Source organism: Gavia stellata, chromosome 6 (genome assembly GCF_030936135.1).
Source record: "Gavia stellata isolate bGavSte3 chromosome 6, bGavSte3.hap2, whole genome shotgun sequence".
NCBI classification, from domain to species: domain Eukaryota; kingdom Metazoa; phylum Chordata; class Aves; order Gaviiformes; family Gaviidae; genus Gavia; species Gavia stellata.
In genome coordinates, this window is record NC_082599.1 from 59,512,824 (window position 1) to 59,536,197 (window position 23,374).

Consider the following 23,374-nt stretch of genomic DNA (forward strand, 5'->3'; position numbering starts at 1 on the left):
ATTTCTGAGTCCCCATTTTAATTTTTATCTTACTGATCTTGAAGAGCTTTCAGACATTTTCTTCTACAGCTTACTACTTCTAACGTCTGACAAATGTTTCTGTTCCTGGGGGAGAGTGTTTCCAAGAAAGATGTAGGAATGATGGAAAATTATTTGTTACGGACTTGCAGAGTGTGTGTACTATTTGCTTATGTCTGTCTGACTCACATTTGTGTTGAGCTTATGCTCTGTGCCAGTACAGGATTGATGAGATACAGTAATGCTGATCTTTCCTCTTGAATAAGCCACTGATTTAAGTGGGCACGGCTGGACTAAATGGTCATAATATCAGCATTAAAATGTAGGGTTTCATTTATTTGAAAGTCACTTTGAGATTTGTTTTGTAACCAATTGCAGTAATATTATGTACTGTTCTATCTAACCGAAGTAGCAAGATTTTTTCTTGTCATCAAATTTTAATTGATAGTCCTAAGATAGTAAGTAGGATAATACAAAGAAATAGAGAAAGGAGAAGCTGATAAGAAATGAAGCAACTCAGATGTCTGGCAGTGTTAAAGATAGATAGTAATTATCCTCCTCTGATAGTTATATGAAATCTGATTGATGTTTCTCTGAACAAAATAAATGAAGCATATTATTTTTCCTTTTTCTTTTGAAGTTATTTTGTATCGTGCTTGTAAATTCTTAGGAACTGTTCGTGCACCATACTGTGAATTAAAGGATGGTAGTTACGTTAACATATTTTCTGCTGTCTCTTTTGTTTTCTCCTTTCCCTCTGTCTGCACAAATGCCATCTGTCCCAACCAGATTATGGAACATTGAAGTAGGTTTTCTCTGTTGTGTGGACAGATAGGGATTGAAGAGCTGTGAGCTTTAAGACCAAACTGGTAGACTGGATCCTGCTTCTCTTCCTTTATCTCCTTGCCTCCTCCCCCTGCTGCTACTGAAGTATGTAACAACTCTCCCTCCCCTGTTTTGATCTGTTTGCTGTCAATCCATTTATCAACCAACTCCTTTTGCTTCTGGTTCAGAAGGAATCATAGCATGGTTTGGGCTGGAAGGGACCTTTAAAGACCATCTAGTCCAAGCCCTCTGCCGTGGACAGGGACATCTTTCACTAGATCAGGTTGCTCAGAGCCCTGTCTAACTTGACCTTGAACACTTCCAGGGATGGGGCATCCACAACTTCTCTGGGCAACCTGGTCCGGTGTCTCACCACTTGCCTTGTAAAAAATGTCTTCCTTATATCCAGTTTAAATCTACCCTCTAGGAAGGCTGGACAGCAGCAGAAAATATGACCTTAAAGAAGATAGAGGAAGATGGTTGTTGGTTGCGGCCATATTGAAGTAATATAACCTTTTCTGTCCAGTTCTGGGCTGGTCCCTACTATTGTTTCAACCAGAAAAGAAGATTCGTTTGGATTTTAGGGCTGGTAGGCGTATCTTTCCGATTTCTTAATTTAATGACTTGCTCTATCATTAAGTCAAGTCCCATAGAAATGTTCCTCCCAGTTTTCACTCAACTCTTTTTCTGTATTTATAAAGAATATTTAGTTCAGAATTCTTGTTGTCATGGAGAATATTTATATACTGAATTAAAAAATCACTCCTCTTTTGTTGCTGAAGATTTACCTTTCATGAAATACCAACAAAAGTATTATGTCCATTGTGACACATGTTCAGAGACAGGAGTTGATTTTATTTTTCTCCTCACTGGGAAAGGAAATTGGTTTTGGTTTTATATTAAATCTGAAATGTGGTAGCTCAAACTATGTAGTTTTCATCATTTTCTGATGCCATGTGTGTATATCTTGACGTTTTTTTCTAAAGGGCAAAAATCTTCCTTTCTCATAAGTGCAAGGCAGTGCTGATCATGTCACAAAGCAAAATCTCCTATAATACCAAGGAATCTTTCCGATGGAAACCCAGAATGGACTGAACTTATATATTAATGTTGACCATTTATATAGGCTGTATTGAGCTGACAGAGGAGAAATTATCTTGCAGAAAGAAAATTAATTTGCTACTTCTTTAACTATTTTCCTCTGGAACATAAGCAGTTAGTAAGAGCCTTTTTTTTTTTACTGACCATGCTTCACTCTTAGAAGAGTATTTTCACTCTTGAAGAATATTAAGAAAAGTCAAGTGAGAGACTGGAATCATTGTGCTTGAAAGTGCCTAGAGAGCTCTGCTAGATTCTTGAAGAGTTTTGATCTTGGATATTAACTTAGAAATATAGCAGACAATTCACTATGCTATGTGTCTCCTTGTAAATAACCCTGTCTAGTGAATCAAGATCTAACCCAACTCTCAGTGAAGACAGACTTTTGAATATAACAGCGTACCTGAGCACTTCCCTCGGGAGCATGTGTCTGATTTACACGGTTGTTGAGTCCTGCAAAGTATAGTTGAAGATGGTGGGGACCAGGTAAGCCAATTTTCACATTCTGAAACAGGAACACTCAGAATTACAGGTGTATCACAAAAACAGACATATCAAGAAAAAAGTCTGATGAGTGAGGATTCTGTCCACAAAAGTTAGTTATGTCATAAAAGTTCCTTTTAACTCTTCTGACCAAGTCTAGAAAAGGAAGACAGAACCAAACTAGGAAGACCTAGAGATGGAAGTAAGTACTGATATTTCGAACAGGACTCAGATTCAAAATTCAGTGGAGTGAGGTCAGTCTTTCTAGGTGCGACATGTCCTCAAAACACTGCATCAGGATCTGTTTAGCCATTTTTCTTCTGATGTGGGTGCACATAGAGTGTCCCTTTGAATTGCTCGAGATTCTCTGTAACATATACACTCTATAGTGTTGATGTAGGAATGCATTCCCCAACATGTTGTAAGATGCCATGGTTGCAAACAGCTGCTACGCAAAAAGTGCTCGAGTAACTGAATAAAAGGAGGTAAATGTAAAAACAAAGAAAATAATACTGAACTGTCAATTGAACTATAAATAAAATCGTATCGTAATTATGAGAAACTGCAACAATTGTTCCAAGTCTGCTTGTAGGAGTAAAAAGGATCTATTGGCAAATGTCTCATTTACGCAGAGCCACAAGGATAAGCATAATGCTGAGAATTTCTCAGAGAATTTTCAGTGGAATTTCAGTGGCATGATTGGCATTTTATCACTATTCATACATTTAAGACAGTACTCTGCTTCCCAAGAAAAAAAATATTATTTACAAGTATAGCTTGTTATTTGTACTTGTAAATCAGTGTATGACATGCTTTGCTTTAATAACTTTGATTACAGAAAGAAATGAACATACAATTATGAAGGATCTCAGAGTAATTCAGAATATAAAGATGTAAATGCTTCTAATAACACACAAACTGTATATATCAAAGGAAAATTGTTCTGGTGTCAGTTTTAATGAGGACTACAGTTACTTTTCAGCACTGGTGTTTAACGCTTACAAAGTTCTGTTTTCTTTCTTTCCGTCTTCCTTCTGCCCCAAGCAGACATTTCAACTAATTTAAATGAAAATAATTATATCATATTCCAGGAGATTCTTATCCTTTTGATATGGCAGAGGAGCAAGAGGGGAAAACCAGAGTTCTTCCCATATATTCCGGAGGGCAAATCCATACTAATATCTGAGATGGACCCATAAAGAGTTGAAAAGATGTCAATACATTTTGCCTGATGTTTTATGATAGAGGGATGTGGAGACCTTAAGGGCAAGGATCAGAACTTCCTTCTTTATAATGTTCTTGATATTTTTCAGGGGAAGATTTAATGGACTAGCAGAGACATTTGCAACACACATGTGATTTGCAGCCGGGCTGTGTAAAAATCTAGCGTGGAGGGGAGCTCCCTTAAAACTGTCCAGAGACTGTGGGTGAAGGCAGAGAACCTGGAGCTGTTTTGGTTCCCTGCAGTTTTTATTGCACATTACAAATTTTGACCACTTTCTTAGCTATAAATGAAATAAATATTCAAACCATTTGTAAGAATGAGCCTCAAATGTAAATCTGGCCATGTGTTATATATGCCTTTAATAAGAAGAGAGAGAGTATTGCGTGCATAAAACAATGTTTATAACAGAACCGATGGCAGCAAAAATTTTCAGTGATGGATCTCTAATTTCTTTTCAGTAATAGTAACATTTTCAGAAACCGTATTGAAACAGTCCAGCCACATTGTATACAGTGAAATATCTCTTAGATTCTTAAGGAGCATTTATGAAATCTGCCTTTTGTAGAAAGGCACCACAAATACTTTCAAATAAGGAACCTGATTCAGCCACAGATTCACGCTTTGAATACAAGCTTTGTATTGTTCCAGATTTGTTTAAATTGAATTTAATACACAGAATCAATCAGGCTGCCAAATGGACTTCATACCTAAAGCCTGAGTTTCTGGGAATAACTCCTCAGCTAGTGTAATTTCTGTGACTTGGGTAATTTCATGCTTGAAATAGTAAGTGACCTCACTCTCATAAATTTAGCAAAGATGGGTAAAAAAGATAACACGAAAATAACAGACATTGACTTCTAGGGACATAATAATAAATAAACAAACACCAGCAACCTTATCCAGGGTTGAATTGTTAAACGTATTTCTGCTGATGATTTCAGGGAACTAGAGGTGGAGTTAGAATGATACAGTGTGCTTCATTGTCTGACCGCAGGACCAGAAACAGTAGGAAGTTGGATTTTTAAGAGTTTTTTAAGACTTCTGCATAATTTGTCATTATTTCAGATCCTTCATAAACAATTTTTTTTTTAAGTTATCAAGTTCATTTCTAGATAGGATGAACCCTTCAGAACTTAAGTCTTAAGGCTTTTTAGTTCCAAAGGTTACATTCTGTTCAAATCAGAGATACAGATACTAATTCATCTACTTGGTATTGAATGATTAATTTTAGAATACACAAAATCTGTCAGTCTTAATCACCTGGTTAGAGTTTATCAAAATGGCAGCAAATGAAGCCATGAAATGCATGTGATTTGAATGGCACATGGAAGGTAGAGTTGTCAGTTAATTTTTAGTTTTCTTTGACTTTTAAGTGTGACTTTTTGCCTGACATCAGATGAATTCAAAAAACTGTGGAACTTACAAAACTTGAATAGTATCCAATGAAATTGATTGACTAGAAATTCCATCTGTAAAGAATCTATAATTTAGAGTATGATAATGTTGTATCAAAATGTCTTCAGGTCTTTAAAAGCTAACTGTCACATGTATTTAGATAATTTGAACTACTAGTCAATATCTTTCTCCAGACAAACTATGAATTATTTACCCTCTAGCGTTCATTAAAGCATCTGCACTTCCAGTCCATAAAATCAGCAGAGTAATCTGCATCTAACATTATTTTTAATAGTTATTAATACATGTTCAGTTAAAGACATTTCAGTCATTGATCTGGAAGTCAGAAGTACTTCTATTTTGCAATGGATTGTCTGTCCATGTCTTTGTAATTTAAATTGATGCTATACTTGACAGAATCATAACAGATGATCTGATGATACCAGATATCAGATAGTCTGAGCACTGTCTCCAGATGACCAGCTTTCTTGAAGCATTGGAACTTGTAACAGGGTTCAAGGGATGACATAGCCACACTTTGGTCACACTGAAAAGTCTGCATTTTTTAATACCTGATGTTATTTGCATATGATTCCTAAATATATTTTCAGTGCTTGTTAACACCATAGGATATACTGCTACATCACAAAAATATTGCACATCCATACGTCAAATATTACTTACTGTAGTTGGTGCTAGGTTTTATGTTTCATACACTAAACAAGTAACTTGCTATGAGCGTCTTTGATTGATAGGCTTTCATTTCTGATAATGCCCTATGGTTCCAAAATTTTGCCAACTTAGAAAACAAAACATTGGAGTATCTTGGCAAGTAGATGTATCGGCACGATATGGCACATACTGGGAAGCAGCTACCTGCCCCATAGCTTCACTGCTGTGCAGGTGGGAGGAGGCAGCTCTGGGTTGGTGTATAGGGAGTAACAGTCCACAGGTAAATAAAATGTCTACTTAAAATGTCCACTGGGCAGTGAATGTCCATGTTCAGTTGTGGAAAAGTAATCTAGAAGTCAGCTAAAGAATAGGATAAAATATGTTAGGGCCTGTTTTACTTCGAAGGGGCCGCAGTGCCTTCACAGGGAGCCAGGATCGCAGTATGAGTAACTCAGATTGCTGCTGAATTATTTGACTGCTCATAAGATCAGTAAGGACTTAAGAGATATACCTAATTGATTGCTGACATTCAGGTGTGCATAGAAGATACATGAACCTTCCACTCCTTGGCTGCAGGTCGAAGTCCACTGGGTGACTTTACTAATTTTGCTGTTAATTCAATTTCTGGGAGCAAGGGAACAGTTCATGAGAACTGCAGTCTGAATCATCGGGCATAATAGTCTTCATTCCAGCCCCAGGAGCTGCCCATTTCTCCTCGAGGTTCCTGGCTGGATCCTAGCTGCAGTGGGACACCTAACCTGTATTAGAAGTGCAAGGACTTGTTCTGTGCAAGTGCAATGTTTAATGCCCTAAAGACCTTGTTGCAAAAAATTGGGAATTTTTAGGCTGATTGATGAGAGCTTTAGGGCAGACCTAGGACCTTTTTCCAGAAGTGATTATAAAATGGTCTGAAATGTTTCAGTGAGAGTTTTGGCAGGGAGTTGGCCAGCCGACGCAGATTGAGAAGGAATTTGCAAATACACGGGGGGAATTTTTAGCTTCCTTTCATAAAGGTCAGAGCTGATATCAAAGCTAATCAGAACCCTTAGGATGTGCTCATTTGATCAGGGACTGGATATGCGTTGACTGATACTAAGTAGGGGGTTGTTAACTGTAAGGGAACTCCAGCGGGGAGTTGGGAAAGCAGGTCAGCTAACCTCAGCCTCCTCCTTTTGCATCCATTGCAGGAGTTCTTTCCAGAGGATGTCCTAACAAACCGGAATTAAATAAACCAGAATTAGAAGTACATTTGGATGCCTAACCTAAAGATGTCTTCTCATGTGTGGGTTCTTACTTTCTCATGCAGTAAATAAATAGGCCTGTTCCCATTTTTAACATTCATGTGGGGGTTATACTGTCCTCTTCTAACCCCGGACTGAGAGTCAGCTGAGAGGGTTGGGGGTTTATACCGTGACTGTCAGGGTTCCTGCTGCATGAACTAGTGAAGGTGTAACCACATCAAAACCCATGGTTTGTATCTTGGGGTTTTGTACTGCCCATGTGGGCTATGAAGTCCTCAAGACTCTGAGTACCAGTACATCATAGTTTTAAAAAACAAAAATCTGTGTAAAAAGTTCTCTTAGTGAGTGACTTTCTAGCAATTTATAGAACAAACAGCATTTTCCCCCAGGCAGTTAGTAGTTAATTTTCATCTGGATACTTATTTTTTACAATAAAGATATGAAAGCAAGCTTCTCTTTCAAATAATAAGAAGGACATTATGCTTCTGATCAGTTTTTGTACAAGAAATAAGTCAGAAAATGAATCAAACCACTATTTTGCATTCAACAGATCATTTAGTAAACAAGCATAGAAAATTAGAACCCTATTGATATGATAATACATAACTACAACTGTACTATTTTCTGGATCACAAAATTTTAATTAAAAATAGTAGAATACTAAGCCAACCTCACTCTTACTTCCCACTCCTCTTAATTGCTGAGCATCATGGAATTTTGTTCTTTTTGTCAAATGTCTACTAAATTAGACCTGATCTTTACAACCCCAAAGCATATAAAATTAAGCCCCTGTTGATAAAATAGTGCAGAAATAAAAATACTACTTTCCAGAACACCAACTTTCAATACCATGTTATTAAATAAACTTTAAAAGTAATTTCATATAAAATTAATCCGTAATCAAACTAGGAAGGTGATCTTATCTGAATCATTCATTTTTTCATTAGTTTTGCCATCCCCACCCCCTTCTTATATAAGTTGTCTCTTCAGATAAACAATTTGTCAAAAATAAAATAAATTGTTTTAATCCCCTTTCAAAAAGTTTTCAGAGAAAAGAAATTAAAAAGCATATCCTAAACTGCAGTTTGGCACCATATACTTTTTTTCTTTGTAGCCGAAGAGGTTCTAATTCTGTATGGGAAGGCACAGGTTCATTTTCCATTGTCGTAGTATTTTGCTTTTAACTTCAGCATACTGACATCAAAACCGTATTTTGATGTCCGACTTTATGATGACGATGACCTGGGATTTTTTTCTTCTTTTTAAATGATAACAAACATTTCTTTGTGCCTTATACATAGTATAGCATCAAAATGGACAATCTTCACAGGTTTACTGCTGGTAGATGACATTTGATTTAAAAGATGTTCACAATCTCATCCAACCATTTTGCAGTGGAGGAAGTTTGGGTGGATGGTGAATGAGTGTTGAATGTTACAGACTTCAGAGTGCCCACTGTTTAATGGAGCTAACACAGTTAATGTTTTGATGCTGATTTAGGAAGTAAATGTACTCTTCTGCAACTGGCTCTGTCTGGGATGCAGTTAATGTTCTTCACAGCAGCCCAAATGGTTCTGTGTTTTGGAATTGTGACTAAACCACTGTCGGTAACACACCAGTGCATTGGTTATTGTTGAGCAGTGCTTGCACGGGGTCAAGGCTTTTTCTTTTTCCCACTCTGCCCCCCATCCCCAGTGAGTAGGCTGGGGGTGGGCAGGAGGCTGGGAAGAGAAACAAGGAGGAGGAACTGGGGACATTCATGGTTATGGTGTTTGTCTTCCCAAGTAACTGTTACGCATGCTGAGCGCACAGCTTTTGCTTCACCTGTTAAATTGTTGTTATCTTGATCCTTGTGTCTTCCTACCTTCCTTCTGTTTTCTCCCCGTCCTGCGGGAGAGGGGAGTCAGTGAGCAGCTGTGTGGGGGCTTGGCTGCTTCCCAGGGTCAACCCTTAGCACTGTATCTTGTTAGGTTGTCATCTCAGAAAAACAATACTTGATATATTCCCTACTTCATCCTGATACTTAACAAAAGTGTATGTTCCATCATGCATTACGATTAGTTGGTTCTAGTAAATAAATGACTTGATGAAAGATATACCAGGCTCATTTAGATACTTTAGACCATAGATATTTATTATCAGCTCTTTGCAATGCCTCAGTTCTAGTTGACTTAGAATAGTTTTGCAGTGCAGGGAAATATTTTTGATCATATTATGAATATCTTGTCAGATGGAAAGAAGAGGTTATTTTAAGAGTATATTCTAAACAATACTCTGCTTTGGAGGGGTTGGGGTTTTTTCCTCACAGGGAATACTAGCTGCCACGTAGTTGAGACAAACCAGTTTTTACAGATTAAATATCCTGTACCTGATTTGAAGAATGATGACTTACTATATTGATGAAATTCAGGACCTGATGTTTTAAAAAAATGGACAAAAAACTCAGCCAGTCTGTTATAATATATAAATCTCTGGAAGCCAGTTTGAACAGTAGCTCTGAGTGAGATGAGGTCCATTGACTCCAGTGGAATCACCATGGAGATTTAATGTACTCTTGAGCATGGGGGTTTGCAAGGCATGTCTGGTTGGGCAAAAGATACTACTAAGATTGTTGGCACGGGTTCAGTGAATTTAAGAGACTAAGTTTGTGCATGCAATTAGGAAAAGACATTCGTCATCTACGGGGAGACCTTGTGCACACCTCAGAGGGTGGTTCTGCCCTCTTGTCATAGTGACTGTACTTCAGAGTCAAGTGGCTTGGTGGGGTGCCTGATGCTAACCTGGGTAAGAGTGTCTTTGATGATCGATCTAGGTCTACTTAAATGAAGGAGAAAAGCAATAATAAAGACAAGGCAAAAGGAGCATCCGCTTGTCTCTTAACTGCCAGCACCACTTGTCACTGAGTTGGACTGGAAAGGAGACAAATATGCTTGAGGCCTGTTTGCTGGTGTTGCTATGCTGGCAGATGGGAAGACAGGTTCCAGTGGTGTGGAGTGGATGGACCTACTCAGCTGGTAAACAAATGGACCTGTAGGAAAGAGTGAAGTGAGAAGGGGAGTGGGTGTACGTGTTCGCTAGGAGAACCAAGACATCAGCCTATTAGATTTCAAGGAAGTTGAATACGTCATCTCTAAGTATGATCCAAAGCACTTCTGAGTTAGTCTTTTAACTCTTTTCATGGTTAAGCTTTGATTTAGATATCTGTAAGACATCTTTTTTGTTTTCCTCCCTTCCCTAATTTCCACTAAAGCCAGACCGTAGCAACAGAAGAATGGGGGAAAGAGTGAAGTGAAGGAGGGTACAAAAATGATTACTACATTGCTTGCTTTTTCAAAGTATTTGTGATTAGAACTGCTAATTAAGTTCAGCAGAAGGGCTGTACTTAATAAAACATTTATTTTTGCGCTTAGAATCAACACCATTGCATCAATCAACTCATCACCCAAGTGATGAGTGACAGGAGAAGAGGAAATGGCCTCAAGTTGCCCCAGGGGAGATTCAGACTGGATATTAGGAAAAATTTCTTTACTGAGAGAGTGCTAACACAATGGAAGAGGCTGCCCAGGAAGGTGGTAGAGTCACCCTCCCTGGAGGTATTCAAGGAGCATGTGGACATGGCATTGTGGGACGTGGCTTGATGGGCATGGTGGTCTGTGGTGTGGGGTTTTTTTTGTTGTTTTGTTTTGTTTTGTTTTGTTTTTTTTAAATGGTTGGACTTGATGATCTTACAGGTCTTTTCCAACCTTAGTGATTCTGTGATTCTGTGATTCTGTAATTGACACCCAAAAGATACTGCTTGCATTAAAAAAACAAACAAAAAACACTATGTGAAAAAGTTATAATGTGGAATATGTATTTTGGTGAAACCAAACATTTTTCAATTTTCTTATTCCAGCATATGAATAAAGCAGTTTCCAACATATTTTTTGACATGGAACTTGACCTGCTTTCACACTTCTAAGGTTTAACAGAAAATATTACTTGTATTATATTCCTTCTTTATAAAAATCTATGATATCAGTATTTAAGAAAACTGCACTAAACTATAACTAGTATGTGTGCATTTTAAGTTATAATAATAATTTATACTTGAATAATAGCATTCCATGATTAGGAATCTTGTAATAGTGTATAGACATTGTGCTCAAAGCAATAATCATTACTCAAGTAAGCAGTACCTGCAAAGTCATCCATACTTGTGTAAATAAGAAATTACCTACATTTCTAAGGAATGAAGGATCAAATCCATGCATTACTTAATCATAATATCTTCTTACACTATTTAAGGCTTTTTATGCGCATGCTGCAAAGGAATAAATGGAGATTAAGGAGCTACTTGGTTTGCAAAAAGCATACGAGGCATACGAGGCAGTAAGTCAAGTGGATTGGTTCCCACTGTCCTTTTAGTATCAGATTGCTAGACAATATCATTTTTGCCCAAAACCCTCTTTTCTTACTGCCATGCAGCTTTTCTTCTTTCTAAAGTGTCTGAAAGAAGGAGCTGAAGTGTTTTTCTTGGGAGAGCAACCACTTAAAATGATGAACCTTAAGGTGTAAAACTAAAAGAGTAATTTTAACTAATGGTTTAAAATTGAACTATTAATCTTATAGTTGTGTCTTCTCTTTCAGACTTCAGAAAAAGTGTATGTATCCATAGACTTCTCTGTTTTTTTCCAGTAATATATAGTATATAGGATTATAAAAATACTATCTCTCTGTACAAACCTTGCTTTGCTCCCTATTAATGTTATTATTCACCATTACCTCCCTTTGCCTGACAGCCAAGTCCTGTGACACCTGAAATTGAATAGTAAATGCTGACACACAAAGATTCTTTCAACTAAATTTATGGCAAATGAACAAAGATTGTAATGTATTTGGCACAAACTGCGATAAGACAATGCCAGCCCTGGAAATCCTCTCTGTTAGCTAACGTTGTATAGGTAAAGAACTGGTAGTATTCTCAACAGCATTATAAGCACATCTTCAGGTCTGTTTCATCCTCTTTCAGGTGCTGAAGTGGTATCAGTCCTCTACTTTTTTTTCTGATTCTGGGCAAATGAATTAATTTCTTTATGCTACGGCTGAAATGATTTAGATGTTTCAAGCCACTGTAGTGGCATAAGAGATGAAGTAATTTTCTTGCTGAGCACATTGATGAGAAAAAGAAGGGTGCTATATAGTGAGAAGAGGAGAATAGATTAGGGACAGGACAGATTACAATTTCATATTTAGATGCTACCGAGATTTTGTTACACTCAGGTTTACTATCTCCCCCTTCTCAAATTATGTTGACAGACAAAATTGATTTTGTTCAGTTCCAGGGTTATCAATGATTAAACAGTTCATCAGTCCTTAAGAGAAGTAACATTTCTTGTGGGTGATTCTGTTATGGAGAAAATATAGTCAAATAGTCAAAATTTATAGTCAAATAGTCAAAATTTATAGTCAAAATTTAAGGCATAGCACGAAAATACATATGTTTTGTTGACTTTCAGTGTGACTTGTGCTCCTCGCTGTCTAGGAGAGCAGAGGAACAATGGTGGTATTAAGCTTATAAATTCGGTGGAAATGGGATTTTGACACCTAGTACCTATAGGTTTCTTTGAAAGTCTTCAAAACCTTTGACACTTATGGAAATAACTCCCTCAAGTTGAAGCTTCAAAGCATTTTGAAAATGAGCTTCAGTGAATTGGGTTTGAAAACTTTGCTGGGTTTTATTTTTCTTTAATTGTGAAACACTTATCATCAGACTGGAAGGAAATTCATCCTCTCTTAGCTCATGCTCTTTTTTAGTTTCACTTTATATATCTACCATATATTCCACTCTATTCTACTTAGTGTTATAACATAAATATGTATTAAATAGCTTTTATCAGTGGTGTTCCCAAAAGTGAAAGAATGTGTAGTGCTTTTTGTTGTTTAATAATGTCACCTCTTGGGCCGTAGTCAAACTTCTTGTCCTCTGTAGTTTACTGCCCTACCTCAACATATGTAATTGAGAATATGTCATGGACGTCTCAAGATCCACTCCCGTTCTGAATTCCGACTCTTCCATCTTTTCATCTACTCATATGTCATGTTTGCTACAAAACGTCTGGAAAAAATTGTATTGAGGTGTGGTCTAAAGTATGCAGTGATTCTGGCACCAAAACATTGGGAACTGTTAAAAGCTTTAAAGACAGTGAAACTGCAATACAGCTGTCTCTCCCTCTCTCTTCCTGCCACAGCCTGCCAAAAGCATGCAGTGGGTAAGTTAAATAGTTTTGTTTAAGAACAACAAGTGAAGTGATTTGTAGCAGCTTGAATCTGTTTGTGCAAGCCTAATTGTTTACTGAAATTCTTTACAGTACATTCCCAGGGGCTATGGAAATTGGTCCAAGAACAAGCTCTGCTATGCTGCTGCCCCACTCTGCTGTCAATTATCAGCTCTTCTCAGACAGAGAAAGGAGGTCTCCATCTTCCTCTATCTGAAAACAATTCATAGCTTTCAGGAGGAGAAAAGCAGTTTTCTCTGCTGAAATGTAAATGTGGGGAATACAGTGATATAATTCAGAGAAAAATAAAACCATTGTAGCCTTCATAAATGGAAGCGTTTAGCCACTAAGTCTGAGAATTGGATAAAAATGTTGTGGCACCAACCTTATTGTTTCTTCCTCAAACAGCTTAATCTGTCTTAGATTTTGATTCCAATGCTTTGAACATGTGTCTCCATCCCAAAACCCTTCAACAGTAAGAAGATTTATCATTATCTGTCCTTTTCTATGATCCTTACGATTCTTCACCACTTTGAACCTGCCACTTTAGGATGTAGGATAACAAAACTGTTGAAAACATTGGCACAGCATTTGTTGCATTAGCATGCAAATTAGCTAGCATTTTTCAGGAAGCTGATTCATGAAATGAATTTATTTTCCCAATTGACTTTTGATGTTGATCTTGATCTTAAATGTAATTTAAGAACAAAATATTTTTTTTTAAAAACTATTACATTTGCGTCATAAAAAACAAAACTGTATTTAGCAAATGTTTTGAGGACTTTTTCAATTTGTATGTTTGTGGGGGATCATTTTTATAAATACCTGAATATCCATGTGATTTTCTATTTCCAACTTGCTTCACAGAAAGAGGTGAAAACACATTGCAGGAGATATGTTTCATATTCTTATGAGTGATATTCACCATGTACATCACCTAACAGCAAGGGCATAAAAGTCAGACTTGATTCACACATTTCCTAGGCATCCACTACTATTCTCTCTAATGATCATCACTGCTGCAATCACGGTCTAATTACTTATTTTCAGTTCTGATCTTTCCCATCTTTAGAATTGTTGTCTACTTCTACAGAGTAAACTGACTGACTGGTGGTTTTTATGGAGCACTTGCCCTCTTAAAAATCCTGTCTCATATGTCTCTGCACGTGAAGCACATATAATGTACTTCAGCTCTGAAAATATAAGTGCTGATCTTGGAGGAAAGAATACTGAAAAATATCTGAAGGGTACCGAGTGCAGCTTTGGCCTTCCTAGTAGAAAAAAGACATTGACATACTGGAGCTGGTCCAGCAGAAAACCACCAAGATGTGTGATGTTTGGATGCACACGATGTAGGAAGAGAGGCTCAGAGAAATGGTTGTGCATAGCCTTTAGAACAGACAGCTAAAGAGAGATATTTCTGTTGTATTCAACTACTTAATGGTAGAGTGCAGAGACGATGGAGCCAGGCTCTTTCTAGCAGTAGGAAAAGAGGCAACAGTCCCAAGCTGTGACAATCAAAATTCTTCAAAAATACAGGAAAAAAATTACTACAAAAAATTTCATAGTGAGAGTAGGAAAATATTTGAACAGATTGTCCAAAGAGGTTAAGAAATCTTCCTCTCTAGAATATACTTAATATTACTCAATATTACTCAATATACTCAATATACTCCCTCAAGATCCTCAATATTCAACTGGACAAGCATCTGAGCAAGGCCCACATCTGCTTACTGAACATAGCTATATCCCTGCAAGCCTGCCAGCAAGGACATTTTGGAATCCCACCTGGGCTTTGTAGATACAAAGCAGGAGGGCAGAGGCAAGGGACCCAGTCAGGTAGGACCTAAGGAACATAATGGTTGTGACGAGGTTCACTGGAGAATGGGCCTGAAGCCCCAGATGGGAAGTTTCTCCATGTGTGAGCTCCATGTCAAACTGGACTAGGAAAGATACACAGCTGAAGTCGTGAAAGTTTGCAGGAAAGGAAGCAAAAGCTTCGTCTAACAGAAATGCAAATTGCCATTAAAGTGATGCAGGGCTTGCCCACTATCGTCTGTTGCAAAACCTTAAAAAAACCTTAAAACCCTGAAACCAACTGCTTACCTGTGCTTTTAGTGACTAGTACTCAGGATTGTTCAAATTAACAATTGGAGTGTATGCCACACTAGACCTGTGAAGTAGCAAGTGTATTGGCTTGTGCTAGAAGTATTCCTCCTAGACATCTACAAATTCTCTTGTCATCCCACACTCATGAAACACAAAGGAGACTTGGAGGCTGTTCCCTACTAATAATGTAGCTGGGAGTATGTGTACATGAGGACTTGGATTCTATATTAAAATGGGATAAAGGAGCATTAAGAGTACTCGCTTCTTCTGTGCAACCCTCCGGTTTTCGCCTCCCTGGAGAACTGTGCTTTTCTACCTGGAAACAAGGTGGAAAACACAAATGTGCAGTCATACAATTCATAATATGGCATATAAATCAGGTTTCCATGCTGATTCCTTCCAGTTTATGTTCTGAGTTTAGGCAAGTGTCTCCAGTGCTGTTGATGTGTCTCTGGTTCCTAAAGACGAAGTAAGAGTGGACAAAGATATTCAAGATCACTCTGCCCTATTTCTGCTTGTTAGGGCTCTGAAGGTAGTTTAGGGAAGTTCATTTATTTTACCTCAGGTGCTCCCTCAAGGAAATTACTGCTAGGTTAATATAGTTCTTGAAAACAGTCAGTAGCCAGCAGCTGTGTGGCTAAGTAGAACTGTTTCAGCCTAATATTTAAGGAACTGTGAATTTATGAAGCAACAGTGATGTTTCTATTAAAAATTAATATATTTTCCATGAGAACAGCAGCTAAATTATTGCTGGTTTTAATATTAAATACATGTAACAGTTGATTAAAATGTTTGAAACATCTAATATGTTGCTTTATTAGTTGGACATTTTTAATATCCTACCTAGCAATTACCACCTTTCCATCAATGCCATTCAAAGAGGGATTAATAAGTGTGATCCATGTCTATGTCGATACGCTACTTTGTCTTCCGTCGCTGATGGCCAAGGCCAAATCCTTTTTTAAAAGATGTCCAACAGTAATTAATGTCATCTCTGCAATTGTAACTTCCCATTCCAATATTACAAAATAAAAGTGAGAGTTATTGACTTTAAAAAAAAAATTACATTTGCAGTAAAAATATGTAAATAAATGCACCCAGACACATACCACATAAAAATACTGTATTCAGCTTGTAACACTCAGGTTGAAATAATTATTGACCTAGATGTCTTCACCAGCATCACTATGTATTTTAAGTGGTAGCTTGCAATCAAAATCTGGCTTAAGTGGTCCTTTATCTCAGTGTGTCAAATTGGACTTTCAGGAATATCTGAAATTCCATTTTTTTTTCAGTTTCTGATTTTCTCTTCTCCTGTACTTTTACAAACTCTGCCACATTACAGTTATATCCGATGAAATAGTCACAGTAGCAACAACATCTGATTTACCAAAGCCAAGTCAACAGAAATTTTAATCGATATAAAGCAAACCAATGTTCTCCCCATGTTCTCTGCTACTTTGTCTAACAATGCTCATTAATTTAACTGATTGTTAATTTATTAATTCATTCACTAAATTTAACGGCTGATGGCCAAACTTCAGAAACTCAGATGTCCAGCTTAAAGGTCTAGTGGGACGGTAGACTCACTTCATAATAAATGTGGAAATTCTTCCAGTGCATCTTCCCACACAAAGTCTAAACTGGTGTCCCGAGTTACTTCTCCTTCTTCCACTGACTGTATGGGAAATCTGAGGTAGCTAGACTATTGATTTAGGCATCTTAGTTAAGCATCTAGAGTTGATGATATTAATATAGGCTTAATATTTCTGATCAAGACAAACAAGCAAGGAAAAACTTCTTTTGGATGCCCAAAATACATTTTTCTGGTTAATTCAAGTTCAGCATCAAAGTTTCAGCTGCGTTATTTTGGTATCTTACTAGCTTTATCTTATTAACTCTACCCATGTGTACTGAGAAGTATCGAGTTTTACATCACAGCAGTGACCGCACCATATTTCAAAGGAGAAGACTGTAAATAAAAAAGCGTGCATCCCTTAAATGTAGACTCATGGCACAAGTTTCTTTGCAGAAGGTGTAAATATTTCACATTTAGACTTAGCATTTTTTTTTTGGCATCTCGTTGCCATGCTATTTGAAAGGCGGTCTTCCCTTTCTTTTCTTTCTCTGCCACAACTGCATCATGGCTTTTCATAGCTTTGGTAGTCATGGTCAGATTTAAAACCAATGGGAACTTTGCCATTCACAACACACAACGTTTTGGGCCATCAAAGGTGATGTCCTGTGTTGATGCACAACTGTTTCATACAAATTCATTTCTAAATGGGTGAAGTTTGAAAAGTTAAGAATTTTTTATTTGTTTGATTTTATATCATCGAGATGAGGATTTATCTAGTGCGTTAAGTGCCCAGGACATGCAACGTAGGCCCATATCTTGCAAACTAACGCATGATACAAAGATCAGCCAGTAAAGATCAGTTTAAAAGATTGGAGTCTTGCAAACCAGCACTGACATTAACCGACGCTTCCATGAAGCTGTTTTTGGCCTATCTGTTTTCTGGCATGACCAGTTAGCCTCTCGGGGGTCCTTTCTATCTTCAGGGCCATTCATCTTACTCTGCTAACCGCTTAAAAATGCACACAGTTTTGGATTTGCCTCTTTTTCTCCATGGAGAATTCTCCTTAAGCTGAGGAGAGGTCCATAGTTCACATGTGAGGTCAGGACAGACACCGTCCCAAATAGTCATCAGATGGTGAATTTGTTATCACCACAGTTCTGCAATGAACTTGATCTGGAAACGGAAGCAGGGCATGAGAAGTTAATAATCGCTTCCACTAGCAGACCTTGAAGCCAGCCGGGCCCAACACGTAACTGTGGTTCCCAGACTGACAACCCATTCCAAGTGATGTTTTAACAGAGGTTGTAAACTTGCTGCCTGTAATTGCTCACAACAGTTGCCCACAATCGGTCACAACAGTTACCGATCTGAAAGAATCCACTAAGAGTTAACTTTATTTTTACATTCTGTAACAAAGCATAACAAAAGTCTCCTATCTCTTAATGAGATAAATCTCATTTTGAGATTGCTGAATGATCTCCAAATGAGATAATCTCTTCATCATTTCTCACACTGATCTCCCAAATGACAGTGTATGGGCCTGATCCAAAGCCTGGTGGAGTCAATGAGATTTTTACCATAAACTTCAACAGGTTTTGCATCAAACCATCACTAGCTCATTATAAATAAAGCCATAAATTCCAGTCTGTAATAATACCACTCACCACCTCCGTGTGTAGCACGAGTGTAAAGAACGTATTTGAAATCTAACGAGTTTAATTTAAATTAAACCAGATGTGGATTTTTTCCCCCCAAGTTAAAAGGGGTTCAGGCCCACACTTTGTATTTTATTCCATATTCTCCTGGCTCGGTGGAAGGCCTGCGTTCTCCCCGCTCTTGGCTGAAGCCGTGCCCTGTGTATAACAGAGTGTAAGATTCAGCAGTGATAAAGCAGCAAGAATCTGATTGTACGCTCAAGTGCTGAAGTGATCCTTCAGGGCAGAGGTCCTGAGTTTCAATCCCTCTTCCAAAATTGATGGTACATTTTATCAGATCACACTTTAATGTGAAATACAAGAAGTTGTTTTTAGTTTAGTTTTTTTTGGAGTGAATCGTCTCCTCAGTTGTAAACAACTGAGTTTTGCTCAAGCAAGGTACTTAAGACCTTTTCTGGATCTAATTCCAAACACCCTGAAAGCCTAATCACAGATTCTTGAATAATAGCAAGACATGCTATTAAGCACTGTTTCTACATTAGAGGATGTAGGCTATTTAACTGTATTAAGAAAATACAAATATATGTGCTACAAATTTTACTTCAGCGGAGATCACCTTAATGAGTATTACAGTAATATTCTCTTCATGTTTAAAATGATGCATTATAATCCCATAAGTACCGTACTTCTACCAACCTGTGAATTATTAATAAGGTGATAATCATGTTAATGAAGTCGCCTTATTAGGTCTTGATGGATCCTGTTAACATGCCGGTTAACTGTCTGTTGATGTGGAGGGGAAAAGTGCTTTATTGTGCTCGGAAGGGTACTAGAGAAGTTAATATTTTCCTAACAGAGTTTATTGTGACTCCTTCTAGATTTTTTTTTTTAACTGCTTTTCAAGTTAAATATTGTGATTGCCCAATCGAAGTCTGCTTGTCAGTTTTACATGTCTTTATGACACATGAAGGACTGATGGCATAATAGAATTAATGGGTTATCGTACAATAAACCCTACTGAAAGTTAACCATAAATTAGGAACTCAATATGTTAATCAGTAATATGACCACTTGAGGCAAATCTCACTTAAAGCAACAACAACAAACCAATAAAAAGCCAACAGAATGCAACTGCTTATTTTCATTGTCCTAGATATTTCTTCAAGCATGTTAATGTTCTGGGATGTCAAAGAAGTACAGAGGGAAAGAAATATATTCCTGCAATTCAGAAATAACAAATTGCGTAAAGACTGAGTCAGCTCAGTTTGAAGAACCAAAAATCCGTCATCCATCTCTCTCAAATCTTAATGCAAAAACCCCAAACCACATTAGCATATATTTTTTTACTTAGAGAAATAAGGCTGTTTGTTTGTTTGTTTGTTTGCATTTTGCATCTTTAATACTGAGTTCTCCCCAGCAGCTTAAAATGCAAAGAATAGAAATCTGTTTCCGCAACATTTTCAGTCCAATTTGCAGACCTTGGAGATGTGTGCACTTTGGGTTTCAGCTTCTAATACGTGTCTGTCTGAAGTTTGAGGAACTTATCTCAAAGAAACTGAACTTCAAGAAATCCATTACAAAACTTGTAAGAACTAAGCTACTTTCATCAGCTTGAGCTTTCCACATGTTGTGATAGAATTTATTTTTTATTTCATTATTTTTACAGCTTTATCGCAGGCCTCTTGGAACAGTAATAATTAGAATGTATTTGAGGTTGCAGACAGGACATACTGAGAAACAAATATTATTCTGTAATTAGTTTGGCTGCTGGTTGTTGGGACACGGTGGCTTTTGGACATTGCTGGATAACGCACGAGATGCACGTTTTGTGGCCCAGCTACACTAATGCCAACATTGGTGTAATCTGAAGCAGCGGGACATGTTCTTATCTTGAAGCAAAAGGACCAGGATATCATGGTAGGCTGAAATCCTGTGTGATAATTACAATTACCTGAAAGGAGGTTGCAGAAAGGTGGGTGTCAGTCTCTTCTCCCATGTAAGTAGCGATAGAACGAGAGGAAATGGCCTCAAGTTGCGTCAGGGGAAGATTCAGGCTGGATATTAGGAAAAACGTCTTTCCTGAGAGAGTGGTGAAGCACAGGAAGAGGCTGCCCAGGGAGGTGGTGGAGTCACCCTCACTGGAGGTGTTCGAGGAACGTGTGGACGTGGCACTGCGGGACATGGTTTAGTGGGCATGGTGGGGTTGGGGTGATGGTTGGACTTGATGATCCTACAGGTCTTTTCCAACTGTAGTGATTCTGTGATTCTGTGTGATTCTGTGACATTGAGACGCTACGTAAGAGAAGTGATCTGATCCTGCAGATAGGGCCTGAAATTCCTATTTTGTAGAAATACAAAAAATAAATCTAAATAGTAAGAAAAAATGGAGTAAAGTTTTGCTGGTAAAACAGAATTTCTGACATTTTGTTTTGAAAAGATTAACTGGCATAATGTTTTCACTTTCTTAAGTAGTGTTATGTTATAACTGATGTTCAAAATAGGCCAGTATCTGCTACCATGTGAAAATGACAATTAAAGTTAAGGAGAAATGGTGGAATAGTGGTGTATGGAGTTTCTTCTCTTCCTTCTTCCCTCCCTCTCCTTCCCCACTACTCCTAAATCTTCCCAGTAACATTTCTTAAATCTTATTTTGACCACTGAAAGAAATATGTTTAGTACAGCGATTAATAACGTTGATAAAATGACAATAAAAAAGTCATCTGGTTAAAGTTGAGAGGAAAGTTTCTTCTTTTTTTCATTAGATTTTTATGATGCAAATATGCAGAATGTTCTGCTTTTCATCAAATCAGCATTTTCTGATGGAAAACTGTTCCAATTTTAATCACTTTTTCGCTAGGTGGTTACAGATAATCCTCTCACCCAGTCAGTAACTTGCTGTGTGCTGATTAATTCTCTGTCAGGAAGGTCTGGTTTTTCTTCACCAAATAATTTATTGAGCTCTTTATGAAATTTCTTTGAAGACTTTGCCATAGGAAAAAAATGTGAAATCAATTGCAGCCTAGGAATCTGTAACTAATGAATAATACTAGTCTGATTAATGTTGAACTAATTCAAGCCCTGCAACTAGCTAGCTGAAATAATTTTTACTTCTTTACGTACAAATTAGATTTAAAATCCATAGAGAGTTTCAAATAATACCAAACGTCAGTGTCTTACCTGTACAACGTTGATCTCTAATGAAACCCTGAAATGACCAGTTAGAAGAAATAAGATTCGGACTTACAGTTATTGCAATGAAATACTATTTTTGTTTTCTAGAGTTAATCTTTTCATGTGCACTCTCATACATACTCACGATATGCATTTTGATAGAGAAGCTTCCCTGAAGAAGAGAATTTCAGAAGTTGATTTAGTGCACAGAGGGAGGCCAGCCTTTTTTAGGGCTGGATGATTCACGGGAGAGCTCATTCCTCCACACCACTGCCAGGACAAGTCTGACGGAACTGGCTGCCAAGAACTGCCTGGGCTGCGGCTGCCGCTGAATCAGTCCCTGAAGAGTCACCACCCGCAGCAGAAAAGTTTCACAAAATGCTGAACACAATTTCAAGCCGTATTAGCTATTTAGTGACAGCCAGCAAAACGCCATGTAAAACACCCACTGACACCCTTTTATCTGTTTGGGAACTGCTTCCCACAACTGAGCCTCAAGCTAGGAGGCTTCCAAGCATCATTAGTGTGTTGTCAGTATGCTATTTAATATTTTATTTTTTAATTTGCATCTATTATTGTTGATAAATTTATTGTTTTGACTGCAGCCATAGCCACATTTCAGGAGTAAGTGAAGCTACAGCCTGTCTGTTTAATGTTTTGAGCTTAAGTCCATAATGCCTATTGCACACCCTCCCACCACGTATACTGCAAAGAGTAATTTGCAAAGCGTCCCATTGCGAATTAGTACTAAATCCACCTAAGAGATACATCACCTCATCAGTGAAAGTGCTGATCCAGTAAAACTGCTACAAAATCATATTTGATGTAATTAGTGATATTAGTGCCTTGTCAAAAGTCATTCAAAGTCAGTTCCAGGGACTGTTGGAAGCCGGTGACCTGAGCTGGCAGCTCTCTTGTGTGACTATGAGGTGGTAAAGCCTTCTTCCACAGTCATTTCTTAGTGTTTTGATTGTTTGGGTTTTTAAAGTGAGGTTCCCTGGTCAGGCAGAAAGAAAAGATGTGTTTATAAAGAAGGGGGGATGGCTGAGCTGTATTACACGTGTCTTTCTGTTCTTTCCTCACTAATCAAATACTGAGGGATACATTTATCTTTGGAAGTGAAGATCTGCATTACTTTTTTGGCTAGTTCATAATACAGTTATAATAAAAAACTAATTTAATGCGTGAAATATGCAATTTAAAAGCTATGAAGAAATTAAGGGTTGACTACACTGCAAAGGATCCCTTCTAAAATTGTAGACAGGTAATTTTGTAGTTGCCAAAAGAAGGTGTTAGGGCCTTAACTTCCGAAGCAAATGGTTGGAGTCTATGAGATGTCTGAAAAATAAAGGAAAAAAAAAATTTCAAGCATTCGGGGATAATTTTTATTTTCATTATGTCACTTGCTCAACTCAGTTATGTTTAAATGCCATTCTGTTTTGCACATTATGTAATTTATAGTCTCATTTTTTTTGCTGTATATCTACCTGGATTTCCTTGTTGCTATAATCATTTTAGATACTACATTTTGAAATGTTTAAGCGTGTATTGGTTTAAGTATATATTATGGATGTAAATTGATTTGGTGGGTAATCTAGTGAGGAGTTTGGTTCTTGTGTGGGGAGGGGGCTCAGATAGTGAAAAT

General features: G+C 37.5%; 1 protein-coding gene across 1 annotated transcript in view; it reads left to right on the forward strand.

The window, feature by feature from the left end:
* CNTNAP2 (contactin associated protein 2) overlaps positions 1-23,374 on the forward strand; it is a 1,162,694-nt gene that overhangs the window by 17,905 nt on the left and 1,121,415 nt on the right. The window lies entirely within an intron of this gene.